The sequence below is a fragment of the Triticum dicoccoides genome, chromosome 7A, assembly GCF_002162155.2.
Source record: "Triticum dicoccoides isolate Atlit2015 ecotype Zavitan chromosome 7A, WEW_v2.0, whole genome shotgun sequence".
Taxonomy (NCBI): Eukaryota; Viridiplantae; Streptophyta; class Magnoliopsida; order Poales; family Poaceae; genus Triticum; species Triticum dicoccoides.
In genome coordinates, this window is record NC_041392.1 from 688,229,130 (window position 1) to 688,243,629 (window position 14,500).

Consider the following 14,500-nt stretch of genomic DNA (forward strand, 5'->3'; position numbering starts at 1 on the left):
TTTTCATACTATACGTATGTGATGTCGTAGATATTAACATACTCTCCTTCCGTTTCAAAATAAGTGAACCACGACACTTACTTTGGACCGGCAAGAGTATTTTTCTGTAGACAAAGGGCAATATATTAATGTCAAGATGGTATAAACACTCACCCCACTTCTGCAATGACACAATGCAATGAGAACTAATGGAGACATTAGTAGTAGTGGCTTATTTTTCTAATTGAAACGTCAAGTACCTGATGATGTATGGACAACCGCAATTATTATTTCAGCAAGTCTCAACACTGAAACCTTATATATATAGAGCAGATGAAACAATGTCCAATGTGCTACATCTGCGCAGTATTATAATCGTGAAGTTACGGCAGACAATAATTGCTAGACATGTTAACTGCCTTGTTTTTTAAGTGTAACGTATGCAATTACTTGAAGCTGATATTTCTGTCATCTTTCCCAGCGTCATCGATGTTTCCTGTTCTTGTGCTGCTTCTCCTGTCATATGTACTGCAACCAGCATTGAGTTCATCTGTTCAGGCACTAGAGCGGTTGTTCCAGCATACAACTGACAGGGATACCTTGCTGGCCTTCAAGTCAAGCCTAAGCAACCAACAGAATGTCCTAGCTGCATGGAACACTACTAGTGACTTCTGCCGGTGGCCAGGTGTCGTTTGTGGCGCTAAGCACAAAGACAGGGTCACGGTGCTTAACCTCTCTTCGGAGGGACTTGTTGGCCCGATAATACCTTCCATTGGGAATCTCACCTTCTTGAAAATTCTGGACCTCAGCTTGAACCATTTGCGTGGTGAAATACCTTCACAAATTCGTCGTCTATCTCGGTTACGATATCTTGACTTGTCCAACAACTCGCTTCATGGTGACATGAACGCTGGGTTGAAGAACTGCACCAGCCTTCAAAGCATCAATCTTGGGTCAAACTTGCTCACCGGAGAAATCCCTTCATGGCTCGGAGGCTTGTCAAGTCTCCGGACCATAATCTTGCAGAAGAGTAACTTCACAGGGATTATTCCGCCATCACTTGCCAACCTCTCAGCACTACAAAAAATACATTTAAGATCAAGCCAACTTGAGAGCTCCATACCCGAGGGCCTTGGCAGGCTCGGTAAACTCTTTTACATTGACCTAGGAGAAAACCACCTGTCCGGCACTATTCCTACAACTTTCTACAATCTTTCTTCTCTGACCCGCTTTAGGGTGACAAATAATGAGTTGCATGGCACCCTGCCATCTAACTTAGGGGATCACCTCCCAAATCTCGAGTACCTACTGCTTGGCATCAACAACTTTACAGGAAGCCTTCCAGCTTCTCTTGTCAATGCAACTAACATATACTCCCTAGACATCTCATTTAACAACTTCACCGGAATAGTGCCTCCTGATATTGGCAAGCTTTGTCCAGACTTCCTATCTCTAGAAACAAATCAGCTCATGGCAGCCACAGCTCATGATTGGAAGTTCGTTACGTTTTTGGCAAACTGCACACGTCTACGCTTGTTCGACCTCCAGTATAACCAAGTTAGGTGGCGTACTGCCAATCTCTGTTACCAACCTATCATCACAACTCCAAATTCTATGTGTTAACCACAATGAGATTTCCGGAAAGATACCATCTGGGTTAAGCAATCTTGGTGGGCTAAATTATTTGCAATTATCTCACAACAGATTCACTGGTATCTTGCCTGATAGCATCAGACATCTAAGTTCGCTACAAGCCTTGGCCTTTAATGGAAACCGGTTGACAGGATTCATTCCCTCCTCCCTTGGGAACTTGACGAAGCTATTAGAACTTTACGCTGGTGAAAACAAGTTTGAGGGACCACTTCCAACAAGCCTAGGGAGACTGCGGGAGCTAACAATAGCAACCTTTGACAACAATAAGTTCACAGGTCCATTGCCTAAAGAGATCTTCAACTTGTCATCCTTGTCATATGCTCTAGATTTGTCAAATAATAATTTTGTTGGACCTCTTCCACCAGAAGTTGGCTTCCTCACCAAGGTTGCTTACATATACATCCACTGGAACAACTTGCAAGGGCCGCTACCTAATACACTCAGCAATTGTCAAAGCTTGATAGGTCTTCGGTTGCACCATAACTCCTTCAATGGTAGCATTCCTGCAGCTATCAGCAAAATGCGAGGCTTGATATTGCTTTCTTTAGCAGAAAACACACTCTCAGGTGTGATTCCTCAGGAGCTGGGGCTCATGGGTGGCATTGAAGCAATGTATCTTGCATTCAACAAATTGTCTGGTCGGATCCCGGAGGATATGGAGAACATGACATCAATTTACCATTTAGACCTGTCCTTCAACCATCTGGTTGGCAAGGTTCCATTGCAAGGTGTGTTCAGTAATGTGACTGGGTTTCTATTTTATGGGAATTCGGGGCTCTGCGGTGGCATCTCAGAATTACGTTTGCCCGCATGCCCACCAGAATCCACGGAACACAGCTTAAGGATACACCATGTCCTTCTAGCAATAGTTATTCCGGTAGTTGTTGGCATCATTATATGTTGTAGTTTGGCACTTGTATTCTTCACAATAAGAAGGAAACAAAGGGCTCAGTCCACCAGCATGAGAGGATTCATATTGGTAGATGGAAATTACCCTAGAGTTTCTTATGCCGAATTGCTCCAAGCAACAAGCTGTTTTGCCGCAGACAATTTGATTGGTAAAGGAAGGTATGGATCCGTCTATAAGTGTGAGTTGCTGCTAAAAAATATGATGACCACGGTTGCTGTGAAGGTTTTTGAGCTTCAACAATCTGGATCCTCCAAAAGTTTTCTAGCCGAGTGTGAGGCATTAAGTAATATCCGCCATCGGAATTTGATTAGTGTCATCACTTGCTGCTCAAGCTCAGACTCAAACCAAAATGACTTCAAAGCCATTGTGTTTGAGTTCATGCCTAATGGGAGCCTAGACAGGTGGTTACATCAAGATGTACATGCAACACAACAACTTCAAGGCTTGACACTAATGCAGAGATTAAATATTGTCGTTGATGTTGCTGATGCACTAGATTACTTGCACAACTGCGAACCACCAATAGTTCACTGTGACTTGAAGCCAAGCAACATCCTTCTTGATAGTGATTTACTTGCTCGCACTGGGGACTTCGGCCTTGCAAAGATTCTTTTAGATCCAGCGGCTGAGCAACAAATTAATTCAAAGAGCTCAGTTGGAATAAGAGGAACAATTGGATATCTCGCTCCAGGTACCTCAAATTTTCTCTAGCACCTACTTTCGTATCAGAAATTTTGAATGCCAAATCATGACCTTTTTTCTATGCAATGTAGAATATGGTGAAGGTGGTCAAGTTTCTACATCTGGAGATGTATACAGCTTTGGAAGTGTCATCCTCGAGTTGTTTACAGGCATGGCACCGACGCATAACATGTTCAAAGATGGGCTGACCTTACAGAAGTATGCCAAGAATGCATTCCCAGACATGTTAATGAAGATTGTTGATCCAGCCCTACTGTCCTTTGAAGAAGTTTATGTCACAAGTTTGCAGGGTGGAAGCTACAAAATGGAAGATGTCAGCAACACGATGTTCTCAATCATGGAAGTTGCAGTATCATGTTGCAAGCAAGCATCAACAGAGAGGATGTGCATGAGAGATGCAGCAGCTAGGATGCACAAGATAAGAGATAACCATGTTGAAAGAAGGCAAAGTGAGCACGTCATTATAACTGCATAGATGCATTATATGCACCATGAAGTAAGAATAATATTGGCAAGACATGTACAGTATGTCACGCATTCTGCTTGCCATTTGAACCAGAATAGCATTTGTTTAACCTAGCAATCAGACATGGGTTACCACCTGTCCAAACTCCCAGGCGGGCATGGAGCTAGAACATATTGGCCTACTATTTTGGGTTTTAAATTTATATATTGAAGTATCTATGAAGTATTGTTACACTGAACCGGGTACATAAATAAATATTTATCCATGCATTTTGACTAGTAGCCCTAGTCATCTGACCATGTTAGGTGCACGGGGTAGTATTTTTATGTATTGTACGTGTGATTTAGAAATGTGACACACACTTTGAAAGGTGTAAGGCCTGAAGCCTAGTAGTAACTGTAACTCCCGAGAGAGAAGCCTACTGGATGATCCAGCCCACTGTTGAATACAAAAAGGCCTGACCGGGTGGTCACATACGACACGGACGTACAGCTCCGGAGAGCTAAACCAGCCCTTCTTCGACAGCTTCCCAATGATCACTCCGGACTGGGCTGAGAGCGCGCCACATGTTGTGCTCTGGGCTTTCCTCCGGATTTTGTTTTTTATTTTTTTCGCATGCGTTTTCGGCTTTTAGACGTGTTTTTTTGTTTTCACTGGTCTTTCTTAAAAATTCGAAGAAAAAAATTGCGTGAAAAAAAAGTTTTTCCTTTTGCTTCTGCGAGAGGCATGGTTTTGCTTTCGCGGCCGTGCCTCTCGAAAATGAAAAAAAAAACACATTTCCTTTTTCTTTTCCTTCTGCAAGAGACACAGTTTTGCTTTCCTCTCAGAAAAGGAAAAAATGTGTTTTATTTTTTATTTTTCCTTTTGCGAGAGACACGATTTTACTTTCGCGAGAGGTCGCCTGCGTGTAGGTCAGCCAAGACGGGCAGGGGAACAGCTGCTCCGGCTCCCGGTGCCAGTACAACATCACCTACGGCGACTGCTCGAGCACGACAGAGACCTACGGCTCCGACACCCTCGCGCTGGGCTCCACCGTCGTCAAAAACTTCCAGTTAGGGTGCAGCCAGTCTAACTCGGGCCTCCTTCTCAGGCAACAAACAACGGGGCTCATGGGGCTCGGCGGCGGCGCAGAGTCTCTCGTGTCCTAGACCGCGGGGACCTTGGGCAAGGCCTTCTCCTACTGCCTCCCCCCGAATCTAGGCTCGCGCGGGTTCCTCGCTCTCGGTGCACCAACTTCTACTTCTGGTTTCATCATGACGCCGATGTACAACAACCGCGGGGCACTGACGTTCTACGCCATGCGCCTTCAGGCCATCCGGGTTGGAGGCAGGCAGCTCGACACATACCCTCCTTCGTCTTCACCACCGTGTCCATCGTCGACTCCGGCACCGTCATCACGCGCCTGCCGCCCACCGCATACTCGGTCTGGCCTCGGCGTTCAAGGCCGGCATGAAGCGCTACCTGACCAGCGGGGGATTCGACACGTGCTTAGACTTCAGCGGCCAGTCCAACATCAGCGTGCCCAGCGTCGCGCTGGTGTTCTCCGGGGGCGCTGTCGTCAACCTCGCCTTTGACGGGATCATTGTGATGCCCCGTTACGTCCGCAGAGTCAGGCGTAATGGAAGCCGTCACTTCAAGTCGTTTCTTTTACCTCTTTAAGTGGCGCGGCTAGGAGCCCACCCGCATGGGGAGGCCGCGTGGGGCCGTTTGGACCTCTTTAAGTCGTTTCGTCCACCGATAAATCCCGTATTTCAACAAATCCTTGTACCATTGTTTCATGATTTTTCCTTCTGCCACAAGTTTTTGTTCCGAGGAGATCCAAATTTGAGGCCTATTTCAGCACCAAGCGGGAGTGGGAATCCATCACCGGAGCAATCTTCATCGACCTTTGTGTGAGTAATTTTTTTAAGACCTTAGGTTCCATATCAGTAGCTAGATGGCATCCTCTCTCCCTTGTGATTCAATACAAAGTTTCCGTGCGCTGCCTCACATGATCAAGATCAATATGATGCAATCTGTTGTCGTGTTTGTTGGGATATGATAAATTGTCACTTTATGATATGATTTTCATTGAATTATATTGAATCTTGTGAGGTTTATTTGTTGTATAATTAAGTAGACATGCATGTTTTCTAATCTATTTGTTGTCTCTGGCCAAGATTGATGGAGAGTTCTTCAGAGGGAGGTGTGCATGGTTGTGGGTTCAATCTTGAGTGATCTATCACAATGACTAGAAGGGAAACAAGCACGTATTGTATTGCTGCTATTAAGGATAAAACGATGATTTTTTTAATAATAAATTATACTTTATATGTAACAAAACTATTATTGAAAATCTCTTTCACATACGAATCAAATAGTGTGCCTTTTGTGTTATATACGCTAAATTTCAATAGTCAAATTTATAATCAAAGTTTAACACAAAATATGAAGGCAAGACTAATAAACTTTGAAGGAGGTAGTATTTGTCTATTTGATAGGACAAGGCTAGGTTAGTGTTAAATTTAATGCACTAGCAATAATGAGGCGATAACCATTGTAGACACCACATTTCATAAAAAGCTCTTTTGGCACAAAAAGCTTTGCCGGTTTTTTTTCCAACCGGTCATCCCCTTTTCATTACCCACTCCATTCCTAAATATAAGTCCTTTTTAAAGATATTTCAATATAGACTATATATATATGTATATAGACATATTTTATAGTGTAGATTTACTCGTTTTGCTCCGTATGTAGTCCATATTGAAATCTCTTAAAAAACTTATATTTAGGAACGGCGGGAGTAATTGCTTAATGGAAATACAAAGTTTGACGGCCTCATACAAGCATGGAGGATAAGGGAAAGAAGGGAAGCGGGTTGGTGCACTGTCAGGAAACCCGCTGCGAATATTCTGCTCAAAACATTCCACGGGCGAAAATGCGAATGTTCGGCTCAAAACATTCTACGGGCGAAAACTTGATAACACAGTTCATTTAAGTTTTACGGATACTACCTCCTCAAACTATTTATTTCCTGCACACAAACTCATGGTTTAGTGGCCACACTCTCTTCAGTTAGCGTGTAGCCAGGATAGAGCGAGACAAGTAGCACTAACGATTCTGATCCAATGAGTTGACGTTGTGTTTTACTTTGAGGAAGGAACTATGGAGTGTTGCACGTGCACAGTAGGAATTATGGGGTGTTGGAATATAATCCACAACTTTCGGCCTGTGTTTGAATCGGAATCGTGCTTTCCATCGAGTCTTGGCTTTGCTTACATGAGTAGTACTAGTTGGAAATCTCTGGGGTTCGGAGCAGCCACGCCAATCGATCCATCATCCCAAGTAGCCAGCTTCCTACGTTCCTCGTCGAGCTACGGCCGAAGCAAACCATCAAATCAAAGCGCTAATCGATCGTGCACGGCTAACATAAATAACATGGCGGACGCGGCTGCTAATACACGGAGATGCACGGACGCCATCGCGGCCTTGCCGGAGGACGTCCTCCTCAAGGTCCTGTCCCGCGTGGGCAACGTCAAAGGCCTCTTTATGCTCGCCATGACATGCCGACGGTGGCTGCGCCGCTTCACCGACCCGGCCTTCCTCCGCGGACTGTGCCCGGGCCAGGGCGTGGGGCACCGGGCGCGCCTCCTCGGCTTCTTCTTCCAGCAGACGAGATTCGATCCATGTGGAAGGATGATGGATACGCATATGATGCAGCACAGCTCGGTCTTCGCACCCACCTTCCTACCGTCGCCGGGGTCGCCGCTTGGCCGCAAGGCATGTGCCCTCACCTCCTTCGTCGCCGACGACGACGGCACCTTCAACTACGCCAAGCCCATGGCAGCACGCCGTGGCATCGTCCTGATGAAACTCATCCCCCGCACCTTGGACACGACCAGCCAGCACCTCGGCCTCTGCAACCCTATCACCGGCGAACGCCATGTTATTCCGCATCTCAAGTGCTCCGTCAGTCCGTCTACGTGCACGGCTACGCCATCATCACAGCCGCTGACAGCGACATCGATGGGAAGCAGCCGCCCTCATCGCCAGGGCGCTTCGCGTTCTCGCAGCTACTCCTCGCCAGTCTAATAGATCATCAGGTGTATCTCAACTCTTACTCCGTTGCCACACGCAGCTGGAGCGCGCCCACCCTATGCCTGGGCAGCCCCCGCTTCTCCCTTGTAGCTGAGAGATCCGCCGTCGTTCACCAGGGCGCGGCGCACTGGCTATGCATTGATCGAGTTCACGACCTGCTATACAAACTCAGCGCGGATGTGGGCACGGGCACGGCACACGCCTCCGTGACGAAGCTCCCTATCCGTGCCGGAGGCTCGCCGCTCCTCTGCGTTAGCAGAGATGGCAAGCTTTCGGTCGCTTGCGTGTATCTCATGCACGTGACTGTTTGGATGCAGCAAGGCAGACAAGGTGGCGACGACACCCCTGCGGCGTGGCTCCGCACTGTGATCAGAATTCCAATGGCGGTCCCGTACCCAAAGTATCACCCGCTATATCAGACCTTTGAGAAGTGGTTTGACTTCGACATGGGAGCTCTGCTCATGCTGTATAGGAGCAGCGCTATCTTCGTCCTCGACCTCGAGAAGAAGGTAATGGATTGCTTGCAGCCTCTATCCAGTCGGACGCCTGTGGCGTACGAGATGGACCTGGTGGAGTTCTTTGTGCTCCAGCTTGGTGGACTATGTAGGGGTCTTGAAAATAATAACTAGTAAACATGTCCGTGCATTGCAACGGAAGAAAAAATTATCACACGTCTCTAGACGAATAAGCATGGCTCAAGACCCAATAAAAACATGTCATCTGTTTCAACATGTCAACACACCTGTGTTGCCACTTATCTTCTTTTTTCCTTGCTGATGGTGTCCACGGTTTCCACATGGTCACAATGCATCCAATCATGGTCAATCCTAAGACGATGAGCTCGGCCACTCCTTGACACACTTGTCACCGAATCTGCACCAGCACAATGGAATATTTAACAAGACTTTTAAAACTAATCTTGTCGAGTTGAACGTGTGGCCATCCTTCGTGAGCTACTCCCTGCACATGGCCCATACACCGCCCCCCTCATAAGGTTTGGAGGATTGGCTATGATCAAGAGCGAAAAGACATTATCAAACACTACCAGGAAATTTCCAGAGATAAAACATGTGCCTTGTCTTTAAGAAATCACTCCTAACCCCAAGCCAGCTCCGGTAGAGGAGTGGCGACATCGACACGTCGGTGACTCGTGCTGGCAGTAGTAATGGTCGTTCGGTGGTCTTGAAATCTCGATATAATTTTTTGAGATGCGATGTACTTTCGGCGAAGTTTTACAGTAGTTCCGATCATTTTCGTATAAAAAGGAAAAAAAAGATAGAGCGAGACAAGTACTAATACTAAATGATTCCCATCCAATGAGCTGGCGTTGTGTTTTACTTTGAATGTTGTATTTCTACTACTCTTGACATCATGTTTTGATATATAGATAGTACTACCATTGTTACAAGAGAATGCTTGTCAAATTTCTGGCCATATTGATGTATTTCTGGATGGATGGATGGATCATGCTTGATTTGATTGATTGCTTGAGTTTGCGAGCAGATAAAATCTTGTCATCTCTCCCGTTTGTGCCTTTTTTTATGGATGATTGCATTGATCGCACGGTGTTGTTGTTTGTGTATGCCAAGGAGAAGCATTCATTGGCTTACAAATCCATCCTGGTGTTGATGATGACACTGGAGGAGGCAAAGCACAAAACCTGTTTGGAAAGGTGTCAAACAACAGCCAACCAGTAGGTAAATCACACAAATGGCCATGAACGTGTCCAACCAGTCAGTCAGCAGCAGGTACGTAATGTTGCGTTCTAGCAAGAAGAGAAGAGTAGGGCCAAAGTAGATAGATACTAGTAGTACTTAGCATCAGATTGCTTTCTCCAGGCCATTAACAATAGTAGTAGTCCTATCATGATAAGCAAGAAATTAGTTAGCTCGACCGTCCAAAAATATATGAATACTCGTAGTAGTATTTGTCGACCTAGCAGATTTGGCTTCCAATATACAGTATGTACATAGATAGATACTGGCCCCTAAAAACAGGGGGGAAAGTTGGGTTGGATAGATACGTAGTAGAGAGATATGCACCAGTTTCTCTCGAGGCGGCAACGAAAAAATTAGTTAGGCTAGTCATAGTGGGAGTAACTTAGGTACTCCCTCCTTTTCCGGCTTATAAGACTCAATTCAAAAATCTCACCAACCAAGGTAGATGATGAGTGGTGAAATACTTTTTATAGTTTGCAAAAACACCCAATTAATGTTCTTGTTTTCCTCAAAAAAGTATGTTTACCAATGCATTAATTGCAATGCATGCATGCATAAATTACATGCATTGGTTAATTTTCTCTTAATACTTGCATGCAATGATTTAATGCACCTTGTAATCTGAACATGTGATGGGGAACAACCAAATTGAGCCTTATAAAATGGAAAAACTAAAATTTTGAGATAAGCCCTATAAACCGGAAAGGAGGGAGTAGTAACATAGCGCACCTCGAGAATATTCTGCTTATGTGGCAAGTAGTTAATGAGGAGTAGTAACATAATATGTTACTGTAACATAGCGCTTTCCAAGACAACATGAGTCTACAAGCTATTAAATGAGGCCACATATGACACTAATACTATATTACTTTGCACTATGAAGGTACTCCCTCCGTCCGGGTTTATTAGGCCTAAAGACAACTTCTCTTAGACCAAGACACATAGTAATTTGCTCACATTAATTCTTCCATTCCACTCCCAATGCACTTTCTCACATGCATGCAGCCAATGAAAAAGCACACATGAAGTGTATTAACTTTTCAGCCATGGCACCAACAACAATAGCTTTCAATACAACCAATGAAATGGTTGCATGCATGCACCTTTCCAACGGGGGCCTTATAAAAGGGGAAATGCTTGTGATGCTGAGAGGCCTAATAAATCCGGACGGAGGGAGTAGTAACTTAGACTAGTGTCATGCATATGACACTAGTCTAAGTTACTCCCCACTATGACCAGCCTTAGTCCGTCCGTCTGTTGGATTCCCTCATCTATTTTACTACCCCCTATATAAATGGCAACAGGGAGCTGTTAATTCTCCCTCAAAACCACGCGCAAACTCCTCCTCTATTTACTCTCTCGTTTCGTCGGTGCTGCATGCTATCCATCAGCCACTCGCTGCACTTCACGAGGATCGACCTGGCATCCAACGCCTCCCTGCATTTCTCTACTTCTTGATCCAACGCCTCCCCTCCGTTTCCCTGTTGCTAGCCGCGCACCTACCTCTTCCTATAAATCTTGATCCAATTCTCCTGCCCGCGTTCCCCCTTCCTCTTCATTTGCTCCTCAGATGTCCAAGACACCTCCCCTTATCTCCTGCCACGCCGTTCCGATGATGCACTGCCACACTGATCGACCAGGTCGTGCCGTGGTCGGCAGGGCTTGTGGGTTTGATCTGCCCTCTCGCGGAAAGGGTGCACCATGTCTCTCGATCTGACCTTTGTTCTTTCCTTCTCGGGCATGGTACAACTCAAACTGCTGATGAGCTTTCTAGTGATGTAGACATGCAGGCAACAAGTAGAGATGGTGAATTTGATGGACAATGGCAAATGGATTAGGTGTTTGTTCCTGTTGAGGATGTGGATGCAGGTATGTTCCTGTTGATGATGGATTAGGTGTTTGTTTAGCTATGGATACATTGGTTGCAAGGGGAATCAAATTGACTAATGTCAAACCTAGCCATTAACTGGTTGAAAGAAGTAGCCAAACCCATTGATCTTGTAACACATTGGCTCCGAAATGTCACCCATAATGAAAAGGCACTGAACACTCATGTTGCTTCCTGTAACCATGAGTTCTTGACATTCATTCAAGAGATAAACGAGGATTGGAATAGATACCCTACAAATATATGGGCATCCTCCTCTTGGTCTATTTAGGACTACTGGCAGGAACATGCCTCTAAATCTAATTATGATATATGCTTCGAGCTTTTGTGTTTTTCCTCCGGTTTGCTTTGGTAAGCTGAACTTTGAGGCAATCTGGAAATGCCAATAAGCAGTTTATTGACATAGATGGTGCCTTCTTATGAAGAAACAGATTTTTTTTTGCTCTGACCATTCTTTGATCAAGTTCTTCTTTGAATTGTATGTGATACTTGTTGAATACTAGTATATATCAGTTTGCTTATTAGATTGTTGTATTCTGCTCTTCTTTGCTTTGCTTTGGACTGTTGGATTACAAAGAATTAGACGTTTACATTTTACTTCCATGCTTACATACACAAACAAAGCTACGAAGCATCAACTTGATAAGAAAAGCAAATTACAACTATCTCTTTGAAAAATAGTACCTAATTACATTTTTCTGTGTGTACTTCGGAGTAGTCGCTTCCTCTGAAACTCAAAGAACTTTGCTGTTGCTGCACGGTGGAGTAGTGATACTAGTATTTTGTTTGTTTCAGCAAGAAGGAACTGGGGGTAAATTGAACTCAACTCATCCATCTTTCTTGGTAACTGGACTAGAGGTGGTGGTTGGCGCCTTTGCTTGCTGCTACTGGTGCGCATGTCTAAAGTGATTAATTGATATAGTAAGTACATTTGGTTGATGCATACTAGCTAGGTTAGGGCAGAAAATGTTAGCAGGCAATAGGTTAGTACTATGAGTTTGGTAAGGCAGGCATCCAACAAGTAAAAGCAACTAGTATCAAAGACTAGGTTAGTACATTGTGTTGCAGTTCTTTCTTGCTGCTTAACAAAAGAGAGGAGTGGTCTGGTAAAAAAATGACCTAATCAGACGGCGTTGTAGGGCAGGAAAAGGCAACACAAAAGAGTACTAGAGTGGTCTGAAACCGAAGCACCAGCGCCAACAGCTAATGCCTGAGTTGCATGTTCAATATCCGTAATTTTATTTTCAAACCAAATGCACTAGTATTATACCTAAAAAAAGTGCATGCATGCATGCAGCAGCCATCAGACATAGAACTCGAACCCGTTCAACTTTGTTGCGGGAGTTTAAAATTAAAATGATGAGCAGAGGCGTTCAAATATCAAGGAGCAAACAGCAAGCATTTGGCGTAGCTAATAACTTGTGCTTCCCTTTTTTGGGAATAAACAATCTATAAGGTAGAAGTCCGTAAGTAATTCCATGCATGGGAAAGATGGAGCCACCAAGCACTACAAAAGAGAAGGCCGGCATGGCCGTGGAGCGATTTGAGTTGTGCATGCATGTTTTGCGATGCTTCGTTCCCAACCAAACTACGCGTTATGCTGCCGAAATTTTCGATGAGAATTTGCCTGACTTGAGTTGTGCATGCATGTTTTGCGATGCTTCGTTGCCGCTTATCTTTTTTTCCCTCGCTGATGATGTCTGCGGTTTTCACATGGTCACAATGCATCCTAAGACGATGAGCTCGGCCACTCCTTGACCACGGTAACTGTGGTAACCACGTTTACCGGTCCCCCTCGGTAAAAATGCACCATTCGGTAACCAAAACCTTGTCCCAACCGCAAGCCGGCTTCGGTAGGGGAGTAGCGACATTGACGCGTCGGTGGCTCGTTCTGACAACAGTAGTGGTTGTTCGGTGATCTTGAAATCTCGATGTAATTTTTATTATGTTTAAGATGTGCTATGTACTTTCGGCGAAGTTTTAAAGTAGTTATTATCTTTTTGGTATAAAAAGGGGAAAAAGATAAAGCTAGACAAGTAATACTAAGGGCAGCACTGTGCGCCGGTGCGCCGGCCGAAAGTTTCGGCCAGTCCAGCCCAGGCCGTCGGATATGAGTCACGCGGCCGTTGGATCCAGTCAAAAAAAAATAGATCGCCCCAGCTTCTTCTTCCTCGGGCAGTCGTCCTGGATCCGCATCCCCCTCGAGGAGCATGGCACCGCGCCTCCTGTCCCCTCCGGTGGTCGTCCCCGCCGTCGTCCCCCACCCTCGCCGGTCTTCCTCGTCGCCCGCCGGACCCCGCCCTCGGCGGCCGTCCTCGTCACCGATCCCTCACCCCTCCCAGCCTTGTTCTCACCTCGACCCATGCAACAACTCACCTGCGCTTGCAGCTCTTGACGACGACGGTTGTAGCTCCGCCGCCCTCGCCATTGATGCTCGCTGCAGGAAAATACGTCGACGGCGGCCGCGAGTCAATCAACGCCATTTGAATGGATGTAGCAAAAAAATTCACCGATAGTAGCAAAATCAAACTACGGGTGCAGCAAAAACGTCTGATGGATGTAGCAAAATCCTGGTATGGTTGCAGCAAAAAATCATGGATGTAGCAAAAACCTCCAACAGTAGTAGCAAAATCCTGCTACGGTTGCAGCAAAAAAATATCATTGTCGTCCTCGCGAGGTCGCAGCTCTGCCTGATGGATGTAGCAAAAAGCTTGCCGGTAGTAGCAAAATCCAACAACGGTTGCAGCTTCCCCCTGTTGTGCAGTGCCGTTGAAGCTTTCTATGTCTATGATTGAAGCTTTTTCCAACGGTTGTTGAAGCTTTTCTAGGTGACGGTTGCAACACTTGTATACGCGGGAGGGGCCGGGCATGGTGGCAGGCAGTCATGGCGGCCGGCGAGGGAGCGCCTGGCCGCCGGCGATGGAGCTTGTGGTGGCCCAAACGCAGCCCGGAAGGAGAGGGGAGGGGATGCGCGCGTGAAGGCTGTAGGTAGGGGGATGGATCTGGCCATGGCCGCCGGCGAGGGAGCGCCTGGCCGCCGGCGAGGGAGCGCCTGGCCGCCGGCGAGGGAGCTCATTGTGGCCCAGTCGCTGCCCGAGGGAGGAGGG

The 14,500-nt window shown here is 45.9% G+C and overlaps 1 pseudogene; it reads left to right on the forward strand.

The window, feature by feature from the left end:
• The first annotated feature begins 323 nt into the window (after positions 1-323).
• LOC119328211 lies at positions 324-3,893 on the forward strand (annotated as a pseudogene).
• The last annotated feature ends 10,607 nt before the right edge of the window (positions 3,894-14,500 follow it).